Consider the following 13,556-nt stretch of genomic DNA (forward strand, 5'->3'; position numbering starts at 1 on the left):
AGTTCTGCACATGGGCTTGGCGGGAAGCCAGTGGAAAGAGAAAGCTGTGGGAGTCTGGGTAGGAGGCTCAGCATTGCCCCCCTTGATGAGATGAGCGATTGGATGATTCCAGCTGGCACTAGTGCACCAGAGATGACAGGGCAACAGGAATGTTTTAAAGCAATGCTGTAGCACCAGGAGCAAGATGCATCTGAAAGGGGAAAGGCTTTAAACATAAACTGATAAATAGCAGCCACGCAACACCAGCGGGACTGTCAGCAGCATTAACAGAGACATCGCATCAGGGAGCTGAAATCGCTGTCACCATCAGAACGTGCTGCCCTTATCCAGCGCCTCTCACCCAAGGGCCCCACAGCACTGTCCCCAGGTAGAAGTTAACTCTTGCAACACCCCTTGGAGAAAGACAGGGGTTATTTGTCCTGTTTCACTAGTGAGGAAGCTGAGAAGTAGCAAGGTTGAAGATGAGCCGTGAGCGAGTTAGTGCTTTAAGACCACTGGGTGATACTGTGTTCTGTAACTCCGAGGCGCAGCACGCACAGGTACAGCCACGGGGAAGCTTTAAGCTACCTGTGCACCCTCCTTATTCAGGGCTGCTGTGAAGGCCGGTACAGCCCATGACAAAGTAACTCCCACCTTCCTGGCTGCCTACGGGTTATTTTGCTGCCTACAGCAACCAAGAATTCCATAGCAGTGTAAGCTATGGGGACACATCCTCCATGCCAGGCTGGCAAGGTGGCCTGCATGGGGCAGATAGCAGCAGCATACAGGTGTCTCAATGGATGGGAGAAGAACCCCTCTCATCTTAGTTAGTTTCACTCCTTTCACCTGTAGAAAGGTGCTCCAAGAGAGGTTCTTCCTTCTTTAAACATTTTTTCTTTTATGTTTTTTGGAATGTCAGCAATGGCAAGTTTTTTTTCTTCCTTTTTTTTTTTTGGCTGGAGGACTCCTTGGCTCACTGAGGCTTGGCCTACATTGAAAGTTTTGCTAGCACAGAAAATCACATCCTCATACGGACATAGCAGTGCCGGCAAAAAGCCCAGTGCGGACACAGTTGTACCAGCAAACCCCTCCCCCTTTTGCTGGTGGTGTTTGTTTCATTCAAGGAACTGGCATAGGCTACTCCAGCAAGTAGAACGCTTTTGCCAGTGTAAGCTGCATCTCCGCTTGGAGGGTTTGCCCTCCGTTCTAACCCCAAAGAAAACGAAGGTGGCTGTGACTTCCTTAAAGCAGTTCATGACCCTCCTGCCAGGGTCATGACCCCTTCCTCCAGATTGAGAACCCATAGTTTAATACATTCAGCTTGGCATGAGGTTTCTTGACCAATAGTACTGTCACAGCATCTGTAAAGCCCATGATGTACATTGCAGGGTCTGTCTCTCCTTGGGTGTTCCTAAGTCCTGGTCTGGAACATAGCGGGGATACTGGCGGATGGTACAACTAGTTGCACTGAGGTACCAGGTTAGTGTAGCAAAGTGGATCTGAAATCCAGGCGTGTTTGGTTCAGGAGATCACTTGGTTAAAAGGAGGAGGGATAGCTCAGTGGTTTGAGCATTGTCCTGCTAAACTGAGGGTTGTGAGTTCAATCCTTGAGGGGAGCATTTAGGGATCTGGCTCAAAATCAGTACTTGGTCCTGCTAGTGAAGGCAGGGAGCTGGACTGGATGACCTTCAAGGTCCCTTCCAGTTCTGTGAGATAGGTATAGCTCCATATATTATAACGCACTGAAAACCTGCAGGTGGCTGAATATGTACAAGGGGCTCCATAGCATGATGGAACAAAGCATGGCAGCATAAACAACTCACTCCTAGTGTCCCACTGAAGAGCCTTGTTATCCATTTCATACACTGTAGGCCAGAGGCACTGACAGCTATTAAGTCTCATGTCAGTCAGCTGTTCCATTGTAGGTGATCTTGGTGATCAGCTCTGGCAGGCTCCCTTTGCCACTCAGTACATGACGCACTGTGCTTCAAGGGTGTGGGGGGCTAGACCATGAACAAACCTGGCGCAAAGACTGAATTGTTTTCACATTATAGGTGGAAGGACACAGGGACATAGGACCGGAAGGAACCTCCTGGATCATCAAGTCTTGGCCCCAGCTATCACAGGCAACCATGTCATATGGTCCCTTTCCTAAACGTATCAAGCTGTGTCTAAAAACTAGTGAGGTTTTTTGCCCCCACTACTCTTACTGGGAAGCTGTTCTAGAACCTCACTCCTCTGATGGTTAGAAACCTTCTAATCGCCAGCCTAAAGTTTTTCATTTATTCTTGTGCCCACATTGTCCTTTAGCTTAAATAGCTCTTCTCCCTACTCCACACTGTACTTACCGCTGTAATATCCCCCCTCAGCCTTTGTTTTGCTAGGCTACAGTTAAAGCCCTGTTCATGAGACTCAATTCAGAACAAGTGCAGTCTGGAGTTAGTGGAGAGGGCACACTGGAAAGTCTGATGAAGGAACAACTCAAAATTATCTATTTAATTTTGCTTTGGTTCTTGTGGGCATTGTGGCAGCAGTGAGTTTTCAAGGGGTCCTTGAATGTGGAGAGGGTGGAGGGTGGATTGACCCCGATGGGAAAGGCATTTTGTACAATGAGGGATGCATGGAAAAAGACACATAAGCTGAAGGGGAAGAAGAGGAATAGGATCTCAAGGCTGACATCACTGGTGGGGTGGAACTCATGAGTAGAGCCCTGCAAATCCGCGGGTATCTGCTTTATATCCATGGACCATTTTTGCGGATAGCCGCTTGGATGTGGATACAAATTTTGTATCTGTGCAGTGCTCTGACGGTAAGAGCCAGCAGGCAGCTGTGAGGAAATATGGTGTGGACCCTCCCCCTGCCCTGGGCGGGGAATCTGGGGGGCAGGGACATGGGCCAGGGGCTACTTGGGCCCACTGCCCATGGCAGGGGGAGGGTCCACCGCGGCTTCCCACAGCTGCCAGCGTGGCTCTGCCTGACCCGGCTCCGATGTGGGCAGTCATGGGGAGGGGAGACGGGAGGGAGAGGGCATGGAGCCACAGCCCGGCCATGGTAAGAGCAGGGCAGGCAGCTATGGGGAGAACCGCGGTGGACCCTCCACCTGCCCTGGGTGGGGGGCCTGAGCAGCCTCGGGGCAGCTCCACAGGTCACTGCACAGCAGTGACCAGTGATGCCAGAATGGGGAGGACGGTGGGGGACCTCACCCGTCCACTCTTCACAGGAGTGTACCCCTCTCCCTTCCCCTCTTCTTCTCCTCCGAGCCCTCCCCTCATCCCTCGGGCCAGGCCAGTGTGCAGCACAGCTGGGGAGCTGTGGGGTGCCACAGTGGACCCTCCACCTGCCTTTGCTGGGGGTGGGGGGCTAAGAGCAGTCCCCGGCTGTGTCCCTGCCCCCCAGGCTCTGTGCCAGGTCAAGGTGTAGGATCTGCGACTCCGTGCCGGCTCCCCACAGCTGCCCACACAGCTCTCCCCCGCCTGGCTTTGGCAGGGGTGTGCGTGTGTGTGCCGGAGAGCCCTGCAAATCCACGGATATCTGTGAATGCGGATGGATAGCCACAAACAAGTTTTGCAGATTGCAGATCGGATGTGGATACACATTTTTGTATCTGCACAGGGTTCTACTCATGAGGGGAGACAGGATGATGCAGGATGAAGATGGGAGATTCAGGCTGGACCAGAATTATGAACCGTCTCTAGTCCCAAAGAGGGACTGCAACCTTGCTCCCCTTTCTCCCTGCAATCTCCTTCTTTTATCTTTCTCTTATGGCCCTGCAGACTTGACTGGACAGTCTATAGCCGCCACCAATTATAATTCTTAAATACCTAGCGGTTTATATTCTCTCATTCTGCCCTGTGTCTTTCAGGTCATGTAACAAGGTTTTTCTAATGCTATCCCAGTTCCCTGATATTATTACTAAATAAAGTAATGAAACTTTTGTTACCTTAAGCCGTTTAAATTGCTCAGAAAGCGTTTCCCTTTCTTTATTAAACCCTGGCATATCCATGAAAGATGATCAATTATTTCTTCTACCGCACAGAGCACAAGTAGTCCATCTTTGTGTCTATTCATTCAAAAAAGATTGTTTTTTTCAACCAAAATGGCCAATTAGTACTATAAACAAAATCACTTCATGTTTCCTGTCTGGGTGCTGAAGTGTGTCATTGTCCTCAACTCTAGGGCACAATTTAAAAAATCTACTTCCTCCTTTTTAGTTGATCTATTTTTTTTTTTTTGCCATTCCTTCTTTAAATTTTCATGTACTGGGTTTTGAATTCCTGTTTACTCAAGGGTATTTCTATGTCAGTTCTTCCATTTCTTACAGTGTTTGTAGCTGCTCTGTCCAGCCATTTCGTTCCCTGTTATCCTGATATGTCCTGGGATCCTGGCTAATGCTACATGTATGCCCATCTGTACTAACTCTGTTATTAGAAATATCATTTTATTGATTAAATCACCTCTACATACTAAGACACCATTTTTTATTGTCATAAGCTTGATTATGAGTCTGAAAAAATGACCGCTGCTGCTGGATGTACATCCCAGATCCAGCTGAATGCTAGCGTTATTGCTGCTAGTTCATGACAGCTAAAAAATCAGACATTCTTTTAGATGCACTAATTCCTAATTTTGGTATACAATATGCTGTCCCTGTTTTTTTCTTTTTGAACCCATTTGTATATATTTGACAAAAACGACTCCACTTTTCATCTATATCTTGGTACACTTCATTTTTTATACTTCTTGTCTCCTTTTTACCCTTAAGTTTATAAAATAAATCAAAATCCACATTTGGACATGCGGCTTTCTCTCCAAAGCTAATTTTCTCATGATAACAGATTTTGACTTCGTTTAGCTTTTGCTTGTCTTTCAACGCCTTCCTCCACATTTTAACTCAAATGGCATGAGGAGTTCTAACAATGTGTACTATAGGTCACCTGTTGAATTTTCAGCTATCCTCATATATTTGGTACTTTCATCAATGTACTTCCCATTAAATTTGGCCCAGACAGTTAGGTCCAATCGTTCCATCTATAGTGTAACTGGCATTTCACTAACAGCTATCTATAACATATTTGTTGGTGTTGTAGTCAATGCACCCTTACACAGCTTGTGGTGCCTGTGTTTGTATTAAATCTCATTTTGTAAGTTCTCACTTTCATCCTGACCCAAAACTTTGGCAGTCATAGTCAATTACTGGCCTGATTAAGGCTCTGTATACCATGAGCAGTGTTTTCTTATCTGCCTCTCAGATAGTCTCAGCAATACTTTTAAGCAGGTTGATCCTTCCTTTGCATTTATCTTTAACATAATCTATATGATCTCTCCAAAGTAATTTAGTATCAAATATTATCCTTAAACCTTTTAACTAAGTGTATTTGTTCTCCATACAGTTACAGTTTATATTCCTTTGTAACTTTCCTTTTCATAAAGATCAATCCTTTGGTTTTAGCAATGGAGAACTTGAAACCTCATGTATTCCCCAGTGTGAGTATCTTGTAATGCTTTGTTGATTCTCTGTTCTGCAGCCTCAGAATTCATTAACCCATAAAGCACAATCATCTGCAAATAGAGTGATACCTACCCCGGCACTTATTTGTTTTGGAAGAGCATTTATTGTAATATTAAATAAGGTTGGGTGGATAACAATTTCACTGTGGTGTACCATTTTCAATATTATATATTCAATATAACTTTCCCTACTCTGACCTGCATGGTCCTTTTACTCAAAACCAGGGGCAGCTCTAGCCATTTCGCCGCCCCAAGCAGGGCGGCATGCCGCGGGAGGCACTCTGCCGGTCGCTGGTCCTGCAGCTCTGGTGGACCTCCCGCAGGCGTGCCTGCAGAGGGTGCGCTGGTCCCGCGCACCCACCGAAGCCGCGCGGGACCAGCGGACCCTCCGCAGGCACGCCTGCAGGAGGTCCACCGGAGCCCTGCCTGCCGCCCTGTCATAAATAAACAGATCAGGGTTAAGGTCTCTTTTACCTGTAAAGGGTTAACAAGCTCAGTAACCTGATGAACACCTGACCAGAGGACCAATCAAGGGACAGGATAATTTCAAATCTCTGTGGAGGGAAGTCTTTGTCTGTGTCCTTTGTTTTGGATTGAGTCTCTTTTTGGATTTAAGAGAGGCCAGTCATATCCTTCAAGTTCTCCAAGTTTCCTGAAATAGCCTCTTCTATTCAATATAGTGAGTATTAGTTAAAAAGGCGGATTAATCTTTTGACTTACTTTCTGTATTTGCAATTGTGTGTTTGCTGGATAAATTCTTTATTCCTGTTTGCTGTTACTTTGATTATTCTGAGGAGGAGGGAGGGGGAAGTCTCTCCAGGTTTATAAGTCAGACCCTGTGATATTTTCCATCCTGGTATTACAGAGATAGTGTACTTTCTTTCTTTCTTTATTAAATTCTTTTATTTTTTAGAACTTGATTGATTTCTTCCCTTGTTTGGATTTTCAGGGGAAGGGAAGGGGGAAAAGTGAATCCCTCTTTGTTTGATTCAAGGAGTTTGAATCAAGGTATCTCTCCCAAGGACAAGGGGAGGGGGAAGAAGGTGGGGGAAATGGATTATTTTCCTTTGTGCTGAGATTCAAGGTGTTTGGATCTGTGTTCCCCAGGAAAAGTTTTTGGGGTAACTGGGAGTGTGTCAGACACTTAAAACTTGACTGGTGGCAGCGAGAACCAGATCTAAACTAGGATTTTAGTTTAGAGGAGTCCATGCAGGTCCCCATCTTGTGAACGCTAAAGTTCAAACTGGGGAATAAACCTATGACACGCCCTCCCAGCAACCGGCAGAGTGCCCCCTGCGGTATTGCCGCCCCAAGCACGCGCTTGGCGTGCTGGCGTCTGGAGCCGCCCCTGCTCAAAACTTCTCTAATCCATCCATACATTCCTACTCTATCTACTTTGTCATAGCACGTCAGTTGCTTTTTCAATATCTAAAAAGGCAGTTATCATGAAACCTTTGTTTCTCATACTTTTTTGTATTTCAGTTTCCAATTGAACAATATGATTGATGATGCATCTTCCTCTCCTAAATCCACTCTGCACCTTATCAATAACACCACTGTTTTCCAAATAGGCAACCTTCATTCATCATTCCCTCCATAATTTTACCCAGACAGGACATAAGGGCAATTGGTCTATGGGCATCCACTTTTGTGGATAGTTTGCTTGGTTTCTGCCTTACTAGTACCACTCCGTGTTCCTATCTAGTGTTACATAATTCCAAAATAACCCTCAATCTGATATCTAAACATTATATGGCATATATTATCTTTACCTGGGGACATAGTTTTGCTTATGTCAATAACTTTCTCAAGTTCCCGTACATAAAATCTTTCATTCAGTACAGTAGCATCATGTTTTCTGCATCTACAGAATAGCTCATGCCTCTTTTCAATGTGTTGTCTTTTAATCTGGCGGAAGACTGCAGGTTAAAGTCCCCTTCTAATCTGCACTTCCAATTTTCCTAGCCACAACCCAGCTCCTTCCCCAGCTAGATTGTATCTTTATTTAAACCTGGACCACCTGCCAGGTGCAGCCAGGCAGCATGATAAGTTTCTCAGGTCTACATTAACCCTTTCCTGTCTGTGTTGGGTACATACCAATTTGTGCCTCCTGATTAGAAAGAGTTAAATGAACCTTTTGGGGTTAGGATCTGTCTCTTACTCTGTGCTTGTACAATGCCTAGCACAATAGGTCCCTGATCTTATTGGGTCTTCTAGGTGCTACCATGATCCACCTTAATAATACTAGTTATAAAGAAGTCATTTTGGCTCCAAAATGCAGGTTTACACCTCCACTGTGAGTGTTTCATTTCAGGCTTTCTCCGGCAGTACTGTGAACCCAAATGCAGCAGCGCTGTGCTAGTGTCTGAGGTCCAGGAAGTAAAACAAACTACTAAGGGAGCGATTCTCCTTTCACTTATGCCAATTTTCCACCAGAGCTACTCCACTGACATCAGCGGAAGAGCCCCTCATTTATCCCAGCATAAGTCAGTGGAGGCTTGGGTTCTGGATGTGGGCAAACCTGGATGGTGGGGAGGTATGCGGAGATATCCTTTGGATTTTGGCCCCATCTCTGCTAAGCAGAGCAACACAATTTCACCATCCAAGCTGAGTGAAGTCACCTTGATCAATCGGTCCTTCAGCCCTCGTATAGATGGCACCGATCACAACATCTTCCATTCTTCTCGTATCCTGGCCTTCCTTCTCCATGTGTGGCCATGTCTTTTCACAATAAAATCTTCCCATCTCTTTGGAGGTCGGCCAAATGGTCGTTTCTGTTCCCGTGGGTGCCACTTGGCGACACCTGCAGTCCATCAATTGTCAGTGAGCCTCGCTATATGCCCGGCCCATCACATTTTACAATAATTGCTCTCAACAATGACATCCTGCACTCGCATCTGCTATCTGATCACTTCACTGGGGACTTTGGTCACAGATTGAAATTCCCAGAATTATTCTTTCCATCACCCCCTCCATGACAGGCAGTTGCTGCTCCTCTGTCTTCGTCAGCGCCCATGTTTTGCTGCCATACAACATTGCTGGCAGTACTGTTGAGTTGAAGAGACTGGTGCATGTTGCCGTGTTGATTTTTTCTTGAAGGACATCCTTGATAGAATTGAATGCGCACCAACCTGCTTTCCTTCTCTGTGAGAGTGCTTCCTGATTGTGGCGCATGGTAATTTCTTGGCCCAAATAGACATAGTGCTCAACTTCTTCTCTTTGTTCTCCCTTGATTGTTATTTGGGCTTTTGGCAAGGTATCAGACCGTTTGGAGTGGTTAATTTTCAGTCCGACTTGGCTGCTTTTTGTGTTGAGTGAAGTACAACATCTAAACCAGCAGCAAAAGTAAACGAGATTTAAAGAATGGTTTAGCTCACAGTCAGAAATGTGGGCTGAAAAAGAGTCAGGTCTGAGATGCTAATATGCTTTATTAATAACCCAAGGGAGGAGACGATACATTTTAAATGTGATTTGTTGTGGCAGTGTCCCTTTAAGAAGTCAGAAGTGTAGTACCAATATTGAAAGGCTTCACTCTCATCAATAGGCCCTTGCTGTGAGGGTTGTTATTCTGATCTGCTTTGACATCATATAAAATAGCATTTATTCTCCAAGTAATCTTAGAGTCTCTTCAGAACTCATGAGATTTAAGTCCAAATAATTACATTCATTGATCTCTGCTGTGTGAAGAACATTTCCAATCTAACACAGATTTGTTTGGTGTGAGCCCTCAAATTAGGCCATATCAGGAGTTTCTCTCTTTTTCTGTCTTTTTTTATTTTTTTGAACATGAGCTTATTTCACCCAATATTAAAAGTCATCAAATCTGTTATGGATAAGTAGGTTAAATGAGATCTGTGTCACAGTAATGAGACTATGTAAAGGACAGTGCAGCCTAGTGATTAGAACACAGGTCTGCCACTCACTCAGCACTCTGGAGTTCTAATCCCACGACTGACACCAACTGCCTGTGTGACTTTTGGAGAATAAAATGGGGACAACACTTTGCTGGGGTGTTGTGAAGCAGAATCCATTGCAGTGTGTTAAGAGCTTTCAGCTCCTTAGATGGAAAGTGTCATAGGTGTCCTAAGCTCTAATAATAATAATAGTTGGGTGGGTTAAGCCATAAACAGAAGGAACCGCTTGTTGTAAATATTTTACTAGGTGGAGAGGACACCTGAAAGAAACTCAGTGCTGGAAGAGCAGAGGTTGTTGTGGATCAGGACTAGGTTGACCAGACAGCAAGTGTGAAAAATTGGGACAGAGGGTGGGGGGGTAATAGGAGCCTATTATAAGAAAAAGCCCCAAATATTGGGACTGTCCCTATAAAATCGGGACATGTGTTCACTCTAATCAGTACTGAGTTGTGTCAGTGAAAGAACCATGTGGGAATCTTGGTTGAGGAAGAGCAAAGGTTGCTGCTGGTCTGGATTGAGGTGCATTGGCAGAACTGCATGGGGACACTAGGACTGGAATAGCAGGAGGGGACTGAGGTGCACCGACAGAGCTCTGTGGGTATCCAGGGGAGGAATCTGCAGTGTCAGAGCTGTGTGGGAGAAACCGGCACAGCACCTGCTTGTTGTATACCTGGCTCTAGCCATCACAGATTCACCCGCCAGTTGTTAAACGGGAGCGTGTATGTGTGTGAGACAATGCCAAGTGTCTATTTCTTTTGTTTGTTCCATCACTATGGACTGCACAAATCACTAAATGAAACTAGCCACACTCTGGTTCACTTGTTACATGTGATATGCTTATTAAAATCAATAGCTATATTACTCTAGGGGAATGGAGCAAGCAGATCGGCCCTCTTGAGGAAGGTGTTCCTTGTGACAGCTCTGGACCCCATGTGTGCATGAGCCATTTGTTGCAGCAGAACCAGAGCTACTTTCCTCCAAGGAGCAGGGCAGGACCTGGCGGAGGAATTTGTCACACATTCTATCAGAGCAGCGCCCATAGCATCTCACTTCTTCCTGCCTGATGAATGATGAGGCATTCCCCAGTAAGGTGCAAAGTGAATAAATCATTTAAAAATCAATCATTCTGATAACTTTCAGCAAAGCTCGGGGCCAAGAGGGAACCTACAGCTTGTTTTGGAGATTCACTCTTTGTTTCTAGGGGCTTGTTTACATGGGGAATTATACAGGTAAAAGGTTAGGGTATGAAATTAAATAGCTATAGTTATACCAGTATAACTCTCCATGTGGACACTTGTTCTGGCATAAGCATGCCCTTTTCTAGGTTATTTTATGTCACTGTGGAAATGGTCTAAGCTAAACTGAAAAAAAACACTCTTATTCCAGAATAAGAGTGTCCACACAGGTAGTTATCCCAGTATAACTATACTGGGATAATTATACTGGTATAACTGAAATTTTTTTCCATGTAGACAAGCTATAAGGCATGTGTCCAATTGGAATTCCAAACTCAGGCCCTGATCTAGCAAAGCACTTAAGTTTGTGCTTAACTTTAAGCATAAGAGTAGTCCCACTGACTTCAACGGGACTGCACAGCTCCTTAAAGATCAATATGTGCTTAAGTGCCTTGCTGGATCAGGGCCACTGATACCTCAATGGATGGGGACATATAAGAGCCTAGGCAAAAATGACAGACAGCAAGTCTACCAAATTATGTACTGAGATATTGTACACACGTTGGATTTTTGTAAGGGAAAGTAGAGACCTTAACGTTGGCTGCTAGCCATCTCCCATGCTTTATCTTTTTCACACTCCATCGCAAGGACTCCCGACTTCCCAGGGAGTGACGCCTAACGAGCACTTTCTGTACGAAGGAGGACTGTCATTAGAACTACCACTAGAGGTCACCCCAAACACTACGTGAACAGATGACTACATTATGCTTCATCTTAGGCATGCTAGTATGTGGCTCTCTGTGCTCTGCAAGTGATTAAGCAAAGCAGGAGAGCAATGTTTGTGCTGCGGGCTTCCTTGGAGACTGGAAGTGGTTGGCAACAGCTTAATAAATGATGCCTTCCCTGAATACGCATTTAGATTTAGATCTCAATTTAATAAGGCAGTTGTTGCATGTTCTTTCAGTGCACATGTATTATTTAAAACACATTTATTAAGGATTAATGTAATCTGGAGCCCCACTGACACAAATCCCCGTCATCTTCAATGCCACAAGCCAAAACAGCCCAGCTTATGCTGAGAAACCCTTTTTATTTGTGTGTTTATCAGTAAATCTGGCACGGGAACAATATGCTAGATTGACAGTCCTTTGTTCATCCACAGACAAGGAACAATGCAGGCAGTGGTAATGCAAGCTACCGCCATGCTGAGTCCTCAGGACTTTGCGCTGATTTAATGTTTTATCTCGGGATCTTTAGGCACTTTATAGGCATTGATTAATTAGGCCGACTGTCACATGGGCAGGACATCTATGGGCTCTCTGCCCCTGTTAACAATCAGCAAACTGTGTCACTAATGCCTAGCCCTTTGAGATCTACGGATGGTAAGGACTAGGGGACTACTGAGGTGTGAGCTCTCACCATTTGTAAGCAGGGCCGCCCAGAGGATTCCGGGAGCCCGGGGTCTTCGGCGGCGGGGGACCCTTCCGTTCCGGGACCCGCCCCCGAAGTGCCCCGAAAACCCGCGGCGGGAGCCCCCCGCCGCCGAATTACCGCCGAAGCGGGACCCGCCGCCGACGTGCAGCCCGGTCTTCGGCGGTAATTCGGCGGCGGGCTCCCGCCAGCGGTCTTCGGGCGCGGGCGGTCCCGAACGAAGGGCCCCCGCCGCCGAATACCGCCGAACCGGGCTGCACGTCGGCGGCGGGTCCCGCCGCGGTAATTTGCCAGTGGGGGTCCTTCGCCCGGAGCAGAAGGACCCCGCTGGCAAAGACCGAGCGCCCTCTTGCGCCCCCCTCTGGGCGGCCCTGACCGTATCCCCAGAACACCCACAATCCAACCCCCCCCATTCCCTGCCCCCTCCCCCAACCTCTGCCCCGACTGTCTACAGGGCTCCCTGCCCCGTAGCCAACCTCCACGGCCCCAGCCTCTTACCCCCGGCTCCCTCCTCACGCGCAGCCTCAGCGCCTCGACTGAACAGCCACAGCGTGTGGCCAGCGGGGCCTGCGCTCCGTCCCGCTCAGAGCCGCGTGGTGAGGGGGCGGGGCTGGGAGCTCCGGGCCCAGCGGAGGGAGCAGAGCTCAGGCCGGAGCTCCCAGCCCCGCCCCCTCCCCACGCGGCTCGGAGTGGGGCGGGGCTCAGGGGCCCCGGCTGAGACACGCTGCTCGATGTGCTAGGGCTCCAGGAGAGGGGCGGAGGCGGGAGCCTCCGCTGTTCTCTTGGGGGCCCCTGCGGAGCCCGGGGCCCGGGGCAAATTGCCCCCTTTGCCCCCCCCCTCTGGGCGGCCCTGATTTGTAAGTAGATAGCTGTGCTTTTGCAGTAGGAGAATCTGAGCTTGATCCCTGCCGTCACTAGGCGGTTCCCAACAGTGACGTTGCTACCTGACCACAGGTTTGTCATAACAGCTCTGACGAGGGTGATGACAATATCCATGTGAAACCCATATTTGGGATCCTTAATTTAAAGCAGTACTGAGCTGTCAGCCTGCTGGAGGGGCACATTAGCTCTAGGCTGTGAATCCTACCAGCAGGCATGTGCTGGGAGGTTTCCGTGGCATCCTAACATCTGCTTCTCTTTGACTGACATCCAGAGTGTAGGGACTGTCTCAGGTGATTGGGGTTTGCCCATTACACAGGCTGCTGTGTAAGGTACATACAGTGCCTTGGGCTACATAAAGAGTAGGGGACTCATTTCAATGTTTCCCATAACAGCCAGTGACAGAAATAGCAACTACACGTGTTTGTCTTTACCTGCATTATGCCCCCCAGGTTCTGTCATTGTTCTGACAGATCCGTGTTCCTCACTAGACAGTTCTGCTGCCGTCTGCCTAATCCAATAAAATGAAAACCAAAAGGCAGGACACACGACCATGTCTGACTGAGGCAGCTCTGTCCCTAGGTATGTTTTCTCACTTACTGTTTCTGTATGGCTGTTTCCATCGTATACATGACCTTGCACTTATACATCGCCTTTCATCCTCCAACCC

Source organism: Mauremys reevesii, linkage group 3 (genome assembly GCF_016161935.1).
Source record: "Mauremys reevesii isolate NIE-2019 linkage group 3, ASM1616193v1, whole genome shotgun sequence".
Classification (NCBI taxonomy): Eukaryota; Metazoa; Chordata; order Testudines; family Geoemydidae; genus Mauremys; species Mauremys reevesii.